The sequence below is a fragment of the Malania oleifera genome, chromosome 4 (genome assembly GCF_029873635.1).
Source record: "Malania oleifera isolate guangnan ecotype guangnan chromosome 4, ASM2987363v1, whole genome shotgun sequence".
Classification (NCBI taxonomy): Eukaryota; Viridiplantae; Streptophyta; class Magnoliopsida; order Santalales; family Ximeniaceae; genus Malania; species Malania oleifera.
The window spans coordinates 119328632-119343156 of NC_080420.1; the positions used below are offsets into that span (position 1 = coordinate 119328632).

The window sequence follows — 14525 nt, forward strand, 5'->3', positions numbered from 1 at the left end:
CGCAAACAAGACCTATTAAGAGGGGTAGCTGTAGACACCCCAATTTTACTAGGCATTTCCGAGGAGACCTAATGTTCAAAAACCTTCCACACTGTTCTGGGACCCACACATCTTTGTAGGTTCCACATCGGTTGTGGACCCCACACATTCTTGTAGGTCCCATACTGGTTATGGACCCACACACCTTGTAGGTCCCACAATGCTGGGACCCCACCACCAATATTTGTTAGGTCCCACATTGTTTGTGGGCCCACATATTCCATTGGGCCCCACATTTTTGGGCACCACATCTCCTGGTACGCTAGTTCGGATTCATACACGATGCACTTACCCCATCTGGTACGCTAGGCTCGGCTTCCGACATCCGATGCACGTTACTCTTTGGCATGCTTGTGTCTACTGGCTCGGGTTCCTATAAACCTTAAATGGCTCGTGGACCCCATATTGCTTGTGGGCCCCACATATCTCCATTGGGCCCCACATCTCGTGGTACGCTATCTCGGATTCTTACATCCGATGCACGTTACCCCATCTGGTACACTAACTCGGATTCCTACATCCGATGCACGTTTTACCCACTCGTTAAGCTAGCCTCGGATTCTACAATCAAATGCACGTTACCCCATCTGGTAAAACTAGTCCGATTACTACTCCGAGCACGTTACCCCCGGTGGTTACGCTAGCCGGGTTTATACATCTGGTTGCACATACCCGCTTGGTACGCTCGCTAGGATCCTAAATCTGATGCACGTTACATCCTTTTGGCATGCTTGTGCCTATTGGCTCGGGTTCCTATAACCTTGAATGGTCATGAGACCCCACATATCTCATTGGGCCCCATATGGTTTGTGGGCCCCACTTTCCTGGTACGCTAGCTTGGATTCCTACATCCGGTGCCGTTACCCCCTTTGGTATGCTAGCTCGGATGTCCACATATCCAAGCCTTGCTAGCTCGGGTTTCTGTAACCCTAAAACGGAATTGTGAACCCACATGGCAAGTGGGCCCACACATATCCGATGGCTCCGCACAGCTTATAGAACTCTCATATTATATTAGTTATTAGTATTTATTTATTTATGTTAAATTTGGTCAAAAGCAAGAAACTTTGTCCCCATATCATCACTACCACATGTCATGTTTATTCCTTATAATTAGTACCATACATAGGTCCTTCAAAGGCGGAAGAACAAGAAGTTGGTGGACCTCCAGCATCCTCACCCACATATCATGTTTCATTCCAGTTATCAATCGCCCATGAGATAGTAGAGTAAGCAGTGATGAATCCCAAGGTGGTACAGCAATAGTCACGAACAAAGGGCAGGGGGGCAGACCAGGGAGCAAGCGGCACAAGAGAGCCCCATCCTTATACTATATCTTATCATCTTCATCCCATTAATTTGTTCACCTCCATCATCACTCACCACATGTCAGTTTTCTCCCTTGATCATTCTTCCCATGCTATATTCCCTTCCATCATTCTCCATCTCCATACTTTGTTCGCCCCCAAATCAATCACTCACTACATGTCATGATCTCCCTTCATCCATTTTCCATGCTTAACTTTACCTTCATCATTCTTCCCCCCATACTTGGTCCCCCTCATCCACTCCCTTATGTCTTCTTCCTATGCTGCCCCAAAGCTAAAGCTATAAATAGCCCTCTCATTCAAAGCACAAGGGGGGGAAGAGCTCTTCGTGGTGGTATAAGCAGAAGATTTCAAAATAGATTGTAAGTTTGCTATCATGAGTTTGTGAAGTTAGTTTTTTTTTAGTAAAGATCAAGAGGTCGACTGATCTCGGTTCCTATCAGTGCGAGTCACCCCATTTGAAGAAGGCACCCGTAGTGCCTCAATAGAGCTCAAGAAACAACTATCGGGAAGACGTTGCTAGAGCGGACCTTAGTAGACTCATCAACATTTAAAAGAAGACCGGAGCAGAGGGAAATGAAAGAAGATCAGCGATCAATTTGATCCACTTTCCTACCGGTGCCGGGTGGTCACTCCATTTGAAGAAGTACTCACTAGTGCCGGTCGGAGCTCAGAACAACCCTCCGGGAAGGCGCTGTAGACTAAACCCTGTGGATTCACAGGATGGACAAGAAGACCGGGAGGAGAAAAGCGGATAGGTAAAACCAATGACTTTCTCTCCTATGTTACATCTCAGCCCCCCTTTTCCGAAAAACCGACCTCTGATTTGATTCTATTTCATTTCTTATTTTATTTTTAAATGGATCTTTTTAACTCATAAAAAATAAAAATAAAAAGAAATTCATAAAAGAACACAAAAATCAAAAAAAAAAGTGTCAAAGGAAAATTCAAAATTTTTAAGGTTTGAAACTTATTTACATTTGAAATAAATTTTTCGGAAAGAAAAATCCAAGAAAGTTTCCAACATGTTTGGCAAAGGTTAGATCTCTTTCTTTACATTCAAAATTTTCAAAAATACATTCTAAAGTCATGTATTTAAAACTATGACTTTTATGATTGTTGTCTAAAATTCTGTTGTATTCGGAAGAACATTGGAAAACCCCGAAAAATCATTGGTCTCGACCAAGACCTTAAATTGGTTTTTCCCCCAAACTGGTCAACGTTTGACCGGCTCACCATTCCTGAACTGGTTCACCCCGATTTTCTCCATTTCTCTTGTATATTATTGTTGTATCCATAAAATTCACAAAAATCACGAAATTTTCAAAAATTCCAAAAATATTTTCACATTTTGATTTCAACTGATTTCATTTGTGTTATTTTGAAAGTTCGGGAAAAATCACAAAAATCATTTTCACACTTAGGAAAAATCACAAAAATATCCTTTTAGGCACAAGAAAAAATCATTCCAACCCCGAACAAATTTCAAAAACCTCCCGGAATAGTATTTTTTATACTTTAAGAAAACACCTATAGATTTCAAAATTCCCGAGAGCGTATTTTGTATCCTATTTTCGATTTTCCTTCCCAATGATTGCAACCAAGAGCATTGGCTCTTTGGGGTATTGGATTGCCTCGGTTCTGAGGGAATACCTATATAGTATTTTCATTTTTTTTGACTTTTGAAAGGGAGTAATCTTTAAAGGCTTATTACATTTATTTCGAAAAAACTCTTTATTAATCTGGTACTGTTCGTAAGAATGGGCGTGTAGGGGGTGCTAAGACCTTCTCCTTGCGTAACCATACTCCCGAGCCCGACTTTGGTGACGCAGACCGATTCTACCCCTAACGGGGTAGCAATCAAGTGTTCTAATCACACTTCAAAAGGTTAGTGGCAACTCCACCACACATCGTTTTCCACAAAAATTCATATTTTCAAAATACACATTCATTTTTCCCAGTTCGCAAGCCGAACCCATTTTTAATCAGAGATTGATTCTCTGGGCCGGGTCCGGGACATCGTGACACCCACCATAGAACTTCTCTAGGTATCCTATCATATGCTTTCTCAAGGTCAATAAATATCATATGCAAGTCACTCTTCTTTTCCCTAAACCTTTCCATTAATCTTCTTAAAAGATAAATAGCTTCTGTGGTAGATCTCCTAAGCATAAAACCAAATTGATTTTCTGAGATCTTCGTTTCTAACCTTAATCTTTGTTCAACTACTCTTTCCCATAGTTTCATCGTATGACTCATAAGTTTTATTCCACGATAGTTATTACAATTTTGAATATCCCCTTTATTTTTGTATATAGGTATTAAAGTGCTTTTCCTCCATTCATATGCCATTTTCTTAGTTTTTACAATTGTATTAAATAAATTAGCTAACCATATAATTCCGTTATCACCCAAGCATTTCCAAACTTCAATTGGGATGTTATCTGGTCCCATAGCTTTCCCATTTTTTTTATCTTTTTTAGTGCAAACTTAACTTCGTTAATTCTAATTTTGTGAATAAATCTTATATTTTTAGTCTTTTTCTCATTTGACAATTCTAAATTTAAGTCTTCTATTTGGTTTTCATTAAACAACTTACTAAAGTAACTTCCCCATCTTTCTTTAATATCTTCGTCCTTAACCAAGACAATATCATCCTCACTTTTTATACATTTTACATTTCCTAAGTCCTTGTTCTTCCTTTCTCTACTTTAGCAAGTTTAAATATATCTCTTTCCCCTTCTTTTGTACCTAATCTATCATACAAACTATTAAATGATCTATGTTTAGCTTCACTAACGGCCCTTTTTGCATCTTTTCTTGCCTCCTTATATTTTTCAAAGTTATCTCTGTTTCTACATTTTTGCCACGTTTTATACCAAATTCTTTTTGTCTTTATAATTTTTTGTACATCTTTATCCCCCCACCAAATTTCTTTGTTATTTGAGAATCTTCCCCTTGATTTGCCTAAAATCTCTTTTGCTATCCTTTTGATAGAGCTAGCTAATCTATTCCAAAGAGTATTTGAATCTATCCCATCCCCTAACGTTTAATCCCCATCTTTGATCATTTTATCTTTAAATTTTATTATATTTTCTCCTTTTAGGTTCCACCATCTAATTCTCCTACACTGGTTTATTTTATTCTTTTTCTTCCATTTTTTAATGCATATATCTAACACTAACACTCTATGTTGTGTGGTTAGACTTTCACCTGGGATAACTTTGTAATCCTTGCATGATAAACGATCTACCCTCCTAGTTAAAAAAAAATCTATTTGACTTCTATTTTGTCCACTTTTAAAGGTTATTAAGTGTTCTTCTCTCTTCTTAAAGCAAGTATTCATTATACTAAAATCATATGACATAGCAAAGTCTAAGATCATCTCCCCAGACTCATTTTTGTCTCCATATCCATATCCTCTATGTATCCTTTCATAATTTTTATTATCTCTTCCAACGTGTCCATTCAGATCTCCTCCTATAAATATTTTCTCAGGACCTGGTATGCCTTGTATAATACTATCCATATCTTCCCAAAATTGTCTCTTAAGATTTTCTGCTAAGCCAACTTGAGGAGCATAAGCACTAATGATATTTATTATCTCTTGTCCTACTACCATTTTGATTTTTATAATTCTATCCCTTACTCTAGTTACATTAACAACGCTATCTTTAAGTTTTTGTCTATAATAATGCCTACTCCATTCTTATGTTTTTCTTTTCCAGTGTACCAAAGTTTAAATCCTGATTTATCGATTTCTCTAACTTTCTCCCCCACCCACTTAATTTCTTGAAGGCAAATTATATTAATTCTTCTTCTAATCATTGTATCTACAATTTCCATGCTTTTACCCGTAAGTGTCCCTATATTCCAAGTTGCTAATCTAATCCTAGTTTCCTGAACTAACGTCTTTACCTGCCCACGTTCAGAATGATGCAGGAACCCTCGCATATTTGACACCGTACCCGGGCGCCGACACGGCGCGTCGCTTCGGGGCGGCGACCTAGCCCACCCTCGCCCACTTTTTGCTACACTCGGGTGGTTCAAGTGCAACGTGTCGCTCGTAGGGGATGTCCCAGCAAATATTCGGTAAGGATTCATATCATAGTGATCTAATAAATTTTACGCTGGCTGTCAGTTACCTAATGCAACCCTCCTCCTTAACCCGGGCTTGGGACCGGCTATGTGTGAAAAAATTAGGACATTAAGTGCATCACAGGCGGAGTTACATTAAATTTTAGATGCTTAATAATTTCTTAACATGTGGCTTAAATTTATGTGACTAGGACAAAATTTTTGACTATTTAATTTGTTAAGAATTATACAGTAAAAAATATAAATTACATGTTATTGTAAAATATATGTGTTGGGAGTCCTAGCCCGGAGTATATAGTCTAGAGGGGGGGGGGTGAATAGACTCTTTTTGTGGAATATGTATATTTCTACAAAATAAAAACTTTTGGCAAGATACAAGAAATTATATCGCAATATAAATATAAATCATGCACAAGATATAAAATAAAGAGTGTAAGGGAGAGAAAGAACAACACCGATATTTTTACGTGGTTCGGCACCAAGCCTACGTCCACGCCTTAGCACCAAGTCAAGGATTCTACAATCCACTATAATCGCTCATTCCGCAGCGGAGCAAACTTTACTAACTTGGGAACAAATCTCTACCGCTTACAAAGAGTCTTTACCGATTCGGTTCACAAAGAACCTTACAACTTGGTTCACAAAGAACCTTTCACAAGAAGATTGAAGATTACAAAGAATGCTCCTTATAATGAGAAAATATGATTTACAACTCAAATCTCACACTATTCTCTCAAAAATTGAATCAAACACAATAAGCGAGTAAGAGAGAATGAGCACATGTAATGAAAAACAAAAATGCAATGTGTTAGGTTTTGTATAAAATGATGTTTTTTTACTAATAATGATCAAAGACCTTCAAAACCATGTTAATACAAGTCTAATAGCTTGTATTTATAGCCCAAGAGTCTTAGGAGTCATTAACTAGTCGTTGGGGGGAAGAAAAGATATTTTATTTGGCAAAATAATCATTTTTCGCCCGTTAGCGTCATTCTGCCCTTTGGACTCGTTGACGAATCCTTTGTGTTCATCGACGAGGTCCCTGAATCAAAAAAAGTTATTAAAATGAAAGTTGTGGCATTTTGTCTTAACTTTCTAAGGACACCAAGATCGTACCATTTGGAATTTTCTATAAAAAGTTATACCCAAAATACCGTAAGGTGTTCAGGACTCAAGGCTGCACTACAGTAGTGACGATTGCTTTGTTTTTCCTTGTCAAAAAGTGTTTTAATTGCTCAAAATATTCTCAGACAAAAGTATATGAAATATATTAAGTCTAATGAAAATTAAAACTTGTCCAAATGAATTTTCTTTTGAATATAAGATATCTTAATTAATAAAACACATTTGAAAACCCATTTTGATATCTTATATGCTTAGCATGTCCTTTTATAAATATACTAGACTTTCTTTGAACCTTTAGGACATGAAACTTGTTTTAACACAATCGGGACTAAGTATAAAAATGTTCTTAAAATTAAGATGTTAAAAACTTGTCCCTTTGAAAACATATTTGAGTTTTAGAATTCATTTGAAAAATTCTTATTTTAACTTAGAAAACTAAGAATTGTGAGTTTGTTACTTTTGTGCAGATCTTATATTGTCACACCCCGAACCCCGAAATGGGACCCAAGGGTGAAAAAGTAACCTAACCTGTCCCTATATCATACAAATCATCAAAGATATAGGACAATGGATGAGGGTCCGACCCCGTGGGGTTCCCAGGCACCCAAAACACATTCAACACAATCATATACGCAGCGGAAAAAGTCATTTGATATCAACATATGCAGTACCATACCAGAGTCTATACAAGTGCAGAACATGGCTCTAACAAAATGTACAAACTGGGTGCCCAAATACAACCTAAAATGGCAACCCCACAAAACTACAGTCCTAATATTTACCCAAGCGCTAACGCAGTACACCGGCCACTATGCTCCTTACACCAAAACGCTAGTTCCGATTACTTGAAAGACCTGTAAAAATGTACGTACAGCAGGGATGAGACACCTCTCAGTAAGGAAGAACACAAGTTATATCAGTGTGTGGCATTTGAGTGCTATCATGACATAACATACATGCAGTTGAATGGAATCTAGTACTAATTCACACAGTGCGTTCATGCACATATACAACGACCATTTATACGCAGCCCCATCACAATACACACACATGATCAGTAACCCTGTGTCGTCACATCCATTGGCCCGAAGCTGTTCCGCGACAATCCAGCGTTGGCCCGTAGCCATCCGCGAAGCACGGCACCACCGGCACATGGCTAGTCCTCGACTCCCATGGCATCGTACCGACACTAACTGGTGGATCCACACCCTTCGGCCTGATCTGCCGGAATAGGCTCACGCCCTCGGATATAGAGCCAAACACTCTTGCCTACATGGCAGGCGATAACACACACCTTCGGATATAGAGCCGGACACTCTTAGTACCTAGACTCACTTTGGAATCGCGGTCCCATGAGCAATTCAATACATCACACACACATGCATGCTCATATAACCAAACAAACCACACTTATTTGGTAATCTAAATCATGGTTTCCCAAAGAAATATAGTTTAAATACAGTCAAGGCACGACTATCCCAATCACGTAGTATAATCACACATATACTCGGTTTTCAACAAAACCCGGGATTCAGCCCGTCGCCCCCTTTTTCCCAAAACTGCATTAATGAAAAACCCATAGTTTTCCTTGTTAAATCCCTCCCAAATGAGTAGCCAAAACACACACAGGACCATGGACCACAGTTCCACCGAGTCTGATTTCAAAAAAAATCAATATAACACAGTTTCCCCTTACCTTAACCCCATATAACAAAACTCGAACTCCAAGGCTCCTAACTGCGAATCAAGTTCCAAAACCTACAAATCACAGTACAAAATATACTCACAAAACCATCCTCTACAAAACTACCAGACCAGAAATAAAAACCGAGCCTTACCTCGATTTTTCGTCAAAACCCGAAAACCTCCGAAATGAGATTCTAATCCTTAGAAGTTGTAGAGAATCCTTCCACGATCCTCGTGGTAACTTCCGTTTCTCGATTTCGTCAACGAACGGCAAAGAAATCTAGAGAAAAGGAGAGAGTGGAGAGAGTTTAGAGAGAGAGAGAGAGAGAGAGATATTAAGTTTGCTTAATGAAGAAGAAATGAAAATTCCCTTTTATAGCCCTTGACTTAGCCCAATTTTGTCGACGAAATGATGTCTTCTTCGAAAAAATATTGGGAATTTCGTCAACGAAATGGTGCCTTCGTCAACGAACCCTGATATTTCCTACTTTCGCCTCTCGACTTCTCTTCGTCGACGAATCTCTGAATTTCGTCGACGAAAAGCCTTCTACCTTCGTTGACGAATTCTGACTTCGTCGATGAAATTTGCAGAATTCCAATTTCTCACGGTTCGGGTTCTTACATATATGCAATGACTCAACTCTTACTCAAAAATCATGCAAGACACACACCACAAGAGTTATAATACGCTCTCACTCACACAACCCTCATTACAATTAATTTATACACAATAAAAATTTCAGGATGTGCTTTGGTACTTTTGAGTCAGCGTTCTTCCGATCTTTCCTATTTGATGTCTACTCACTCCGATCTTTGCTTTTGATTTGGTACTTCCATGTATCCGACACTTTGTACCTGTACTAAATAAGATCTGCAAAGATAGGAAAACACTAAGAACAACATATAGATTAATATCATCAAAACACATTAAATAATGATGGTGTAGCCACTAAGGCCAACATTCTCTCCTTTTTTGATAATGTCTAACCTATTACTAATTTACTTAATCTTTGTATTTGTATTTATATTAATCATGGTTTGATATGCAAAGATAAGCTTACCTAGAACCACTAATGGATTATTATCATCAAAACAATGCAGTTAAGCTCACATAACCTCTAAGGCTAACAATACGATTTAAAATCTTCAATACTATAAAGGATATTCCTCCTTTTATGGTTTTTTTTATAAAAAATATCAAATTTATCTTTATAAGTACTCATAATTATTTTAAAATACTCCTATAACTACCTATAACTATCCCAAAATGCCCTTATGATAATGTCAAATTTATTCCTATAAGTATCTATAATTATTCTAAAACACTCTTAAATTTTTTAATAATCCTTTATGATAAATATAAAATTAAAAATTTAAAAATCCTCTATAATATATTCTTTAACTGTTAACTATTTTCTTTATAATTTTTTAAAAATAAGAGTTGTAGGGCACGCACTCACAACTAGTATAATAATTCAATAAATTGTAATCATTTATAATTTATAACTACCCTACGATGTCCTTATGGTTATGTCAAATTTATTTCTATAACTACTCAAACTATATCAAAATACTGCTATAATTATTCTAAAACACTCTTATATTTTAAAAAATTCCTCTATAATAAATATAAAATTGAAATTAAATATTTTTTAAACTATTAATTATTTTCTTAATAATTTTTTAAACTATTTTAAATTGTGTGGGTCCTTATAAATAAAAAAGTAAAAAATATATGGAAAAATAGGTGCAAAAAATACTTGTTTTGAACTGTGTGACAATTATATATATATATATATATATATATATATATAAGAAAACTGTTTTCTATATCCCTTCCTTTTAAGAGAAAAAATGAGTTTTGTGTTGAGAGTGGGATTTGAACCCACGCCCTTTCGGACCAGAACCTTAATCTGGCGCCTTAGACCAACTCGGCCATCTCAACTTTGGTTGTTTGTAGTTCATATTTAAAATTAGTATTTCGTAATTGGTTTCCACGCCAACGGAATGCAATTATTTTCCTTGGAAATACTTCAGTTTGATTTGGTAAGGTCACGTAGGTTGGTAGATTTAATACTTTATTTTCTTCATTTACTTCTTTTAAAAAAGTAAATTAATAGTAAGTATAATAACTTTTAAAGTGAGTTTGAGTTTTTCTAAAAATTAACTTTCAATTAGTTTTATTGTGAAAAATATTATAAAAATCATAAAGATTTAATAGTCGTTTTCCACCCCAATAAATGATTTGCTATCTTTATTGTCCCTATAAAGGGGCACCATTTTCCTCTCATTTGTAACACATATATTGCACATTTGCATACTTAAAATAAGTAAGTATATAGCCCCCACGAGCATGGCGCGGTGGAAAGACATCAGCACGTAAGAAGGAGTATCGAGGGTTCAATTCCAGGTAGATACACTCACGGAACCAGCGATGCCTGTAGATGGTGAGAGTTCGCTCTATGAGCCAACGAAGACCGTGGATGGTGAGAGTTCTCTGTGAGCCAGCGAGGATTGTGGATGGTAATGGAGATGTGTCCCAGGGGTCAGGTTGGCCGAATGTCCAACTAAATCAAGTTATTTTTTAAAAGATTCCTTTCTATTAATTACAATTGGGCTAATTATGCCTTTATATTGATTTGACCATTAGATATCAGTTCAAGAATAATATTTAAATACCCCTAGGGTGTGGTTCAGGTGGTAGTGCAGGCTGCGAGAGTGCCTTTCAAGAGGTCAGGTGTTCAAACCCTCCCGGGTTCGTTTCCGCCCCTAGACTCCTGAATTTACCCTCCCTTTGGAATTGTGGGGTCAACTTCAAGGGGCGCAGGATTAGTCATGTGGACCGTAAAACGGATGCGTGGATACCCGATGCGTATTCTAAAAAAAATAAAAAATAATAATATTTAAATTCCTTTTGACTAATCGAAACTGTTAAATATTACTTTAAAATGAAATATTCGAATTACTTTTGGCTATTAAAAATTATTTTTCTTTTGTGATGTACACTAATTTATAGAGCAGTCTTTTAACTAAACACATTTTTTTCCTCTTTTTTGATTTTAAAATTCAAGAATTTGATGTGACATGTCCAAAAATGTGTACCAGAAAAATTTCCTAAGTTTGATTTTGACAAGCCAAACAAACAAACACACTATTAATTGAAGAGGATGGAAGGTTGGTCATAATATTGGGTAGGCATGCATGGTGTTGCATAGTTGCATGATAAACATGTCCGTTGAAGTATGGTACTTGAACTTGTATAAATGTATACATTGAATTTGTTATATGTCATCCTTGATTAGCATTTATGGATTCTTTGGTCCAAGTACGCATGCATAATCAAGACAAGATGTCTCGTGAGATATTTGTAAGTCTTAAGTTTGAATTTGGAAAGGGATGGAGAGAGATGCGATAGAAGATGGATTAACTCTCATTCCGTAGCTTAAGTCTAATGTGAACTTCCAATTATGATAAAAAAATTATAATCAAGACATACAAATAATAATGCTATATGACACGGACTCATGTCATCATAGGCCCGTGTAGCAGAGTTTGCCTGAATAAAATAACATGAGCCAAATAAAATTTCATCCACTCAGGGTTATCATGTGAGTCTATGATGACATGAGCCTATGTCATCAAGTATTTATGGGAAATGTCTAGGCTCATAACTACGATCAAAATAAATGTGTGAAAGTATCTATTTTAGATAGGGACGGTAAAACGGGTTAACGTGGCGGGTTTGAACGGGTCATAAATGAATAGGGATTAATGAGTTTGGGTTTGGGTTGACCTGTTTATTAACGGGTGACTAATATATAAACTTAAATCCGTTCGTTTAATAAATAGATCACCCGCTTAAAAATATAATTTATTTATTTTAAATTTTTTAAAAATTTCATATACAATGTAAAAAAGGCATAATTTTTTTTTTTAAAAATAGCACTCCTTTATTTTATTTATTAATATCTAAATAAAAAAGCATAAACTGTAAAATTGGGGGAAATGGGGAATGAGGGATTCAAAGTTTCACTTTCTGCCAATCTGCATAGTGGGCACTAGGCGCCAAGTCCACTAGTGCCGCCTCTTGTAAACAATTTTAGGTACAAGGTGGTGGACCAGTGCACTGTGTTCTACGTAGGCTGTGTAGCAGTGTAGGTTGTGTTCTGTGTAGCAGTGTGGCAGTGTAGGTTGTGTTCTATGTAGGCTTTATAGCACTGTATTCTGTATATATATATATATTAAGATAAATGGGTCACCCAACGGGTCATAGGTCACCCATTGAGTTTCAATTCGTTTTGCCATCCTTAATTTTAGATACAAAAATATTGAAGTTTATGGGTCCACCTAGCAACAAAAGAGAAGAAGTGAGAGGCTTTTCAGGAGATTCTAGGGACCGTGCTCAGTGAGCTAAGAGGCTAGGTTTTTAGATTGTCTAGTATGTTATGTGGTTTGTAAGAACGGAGTTGGTTTCTGCCTTTTATTTTGGATTGTAATATTGATACTTGGAGATCCTACATATGGTAGTAGTTTAGAATTCTGATAATGTATTTGAAGATGTTTAAATTATTTCTGCTGCTTTTATATGATGATTATGGTATCAAAAATACATATATTATTAAAGTAGCACCTCGGGCCCCACTTTCAGGTTCAGGGAGTTACACTCTGTTAGTTGGGATTCTTGATCAAAACTTGCAAAAGAGAAGTGAGAAAAGATTTAGAAAGAGAAAAAATCAAAAGAGAAAAAAAAAGGAAATTAAAAGAACAGAGAGAAGAGAGAGAGATATCGAAAGATCAGATTTACCTCTTTGAGAAATACAAGCTTTGATCTAAACGAGATAAAAAGCTTTAACCTCACGAATATTCATTAAAACTTGTAACAAAGAGAGATCGAGTGAGAGAATAGAAAGAAAGGAGAAAGAAACAAAAGAAAGTAGAGAGAATGGGATCTGCGAGAAAACAAAGAAGGAGAGATCGAAGATAGAGAGAGAGAGAAGAAGATTGAAGATAGAGAGAAAGAGAGGATAGAAAGAGAGAGAGGAAGATAGAAAGAAAAAAGAAGAGAAAAGAGAACAAATGATTAAGGAAAGAAACAGAGAGAGAGAGAGAGAGAGAGAGAGAGAGAGAGAGAGAGAGAGAGAGAGAGAGTGGGAAGAATGGAGGAATGGAAAGAAAGGAAAAGAAAAAGAGAGAGAGAGAAAAAAGGGTTTTTATAAGATATTAGTGGGTCACATGTCACCGTATGGATGGTGACATGTGGCGCATCTAGGACCGTATGTTTGAGAAACGATGTGACGTGATCCTAATCGTCCAATGTATGTTTTCTTTGGAAGAATAGATTGCTGCCATGTTAGCGATCGATGTCAAAACACTCAGGATCAATCAGGACTTGCCACAGTGATGTCACCCTACTACAAAAAAAAAAACCTTGGTCAAACGAAGTTGACTCGTTGACCTGGTTAAGACCGATTGAACTAGTCTGGCTCATCCAAATCGCTGATTTAATTTATTTGATTTTAAAATTGATTTTTAATTTTTAAAAATTGGAAAAATAGTAAAAAATCATAAAATATTAAAAATTAGAAAAAAAATAAATAAAGTTTATTTGAGTTATTTTGACTTGGATACAAAAAATGGGAAAATAAAAATTTCAAAAATGGAGGAAAAATTCTTTAAAAATTCCTAGAAAACAGTAGAAAATTTTAAAAAGATTCTAAAAAATTTTGAAAAAAATTTGTGAATGTTTTAAAGACTCTTTTTGATCAAATTTGATGAATTTGTTTGATTATTATCTTTGTGTGTGTGTGTGTGTGTGTATATATATATATATTCTATTTTTGTGTGTGTTCGTCTTAGTAATTAAACAAATGGTAAAGTGGTATTTTAGACCTCACATATATTAGTTTCGAGGGAGGGGGGGATTATCTAATAAGATATCCTCCTTTGGAGGTCTTATTAGACATTCTTAAATCGCACCTTATTTTACATTTTATTTTAAAATTTAAAATTTTATTTATTCTTTTTAAAAGAGTTAAGTAAAGACCATTAGATTCAGTTTAAGGATAATTTAAGGTTAATTAGGTACCGTTTGTAGAATGGGTATCTAGGGGGTGCTAGTACATTCCCCTCGCACAATTGAACTCTTGATCCCAACTCTAATAATTGTAGACCGAGGCTACTAGTTCCTTGACCTTAAGATTAGTCTAGAGACTAATCGACAAGTAGTAATTAGGTGAACTAACCACACCT

At 36.2% G+C, this 14525-nt stretch overlaps 1 non-coding gene across 1 annotated transcript; it reads right to left on the reverse strand.

Moving 5' to 3' along the window:
• Positions 1-10140: 10140 nt before the first annotated feature.
• Positions 10141-10221, reverse strand: TRNAL-AAG (transfer RNA leucine (anticodon AAG)). Its single transcript has one exon. It is a non-coding gene; the product is annotated as a tRNA-Leu (tRNA).
• Positions 10222-14525: the final 4304 nt, after the last annotated feature.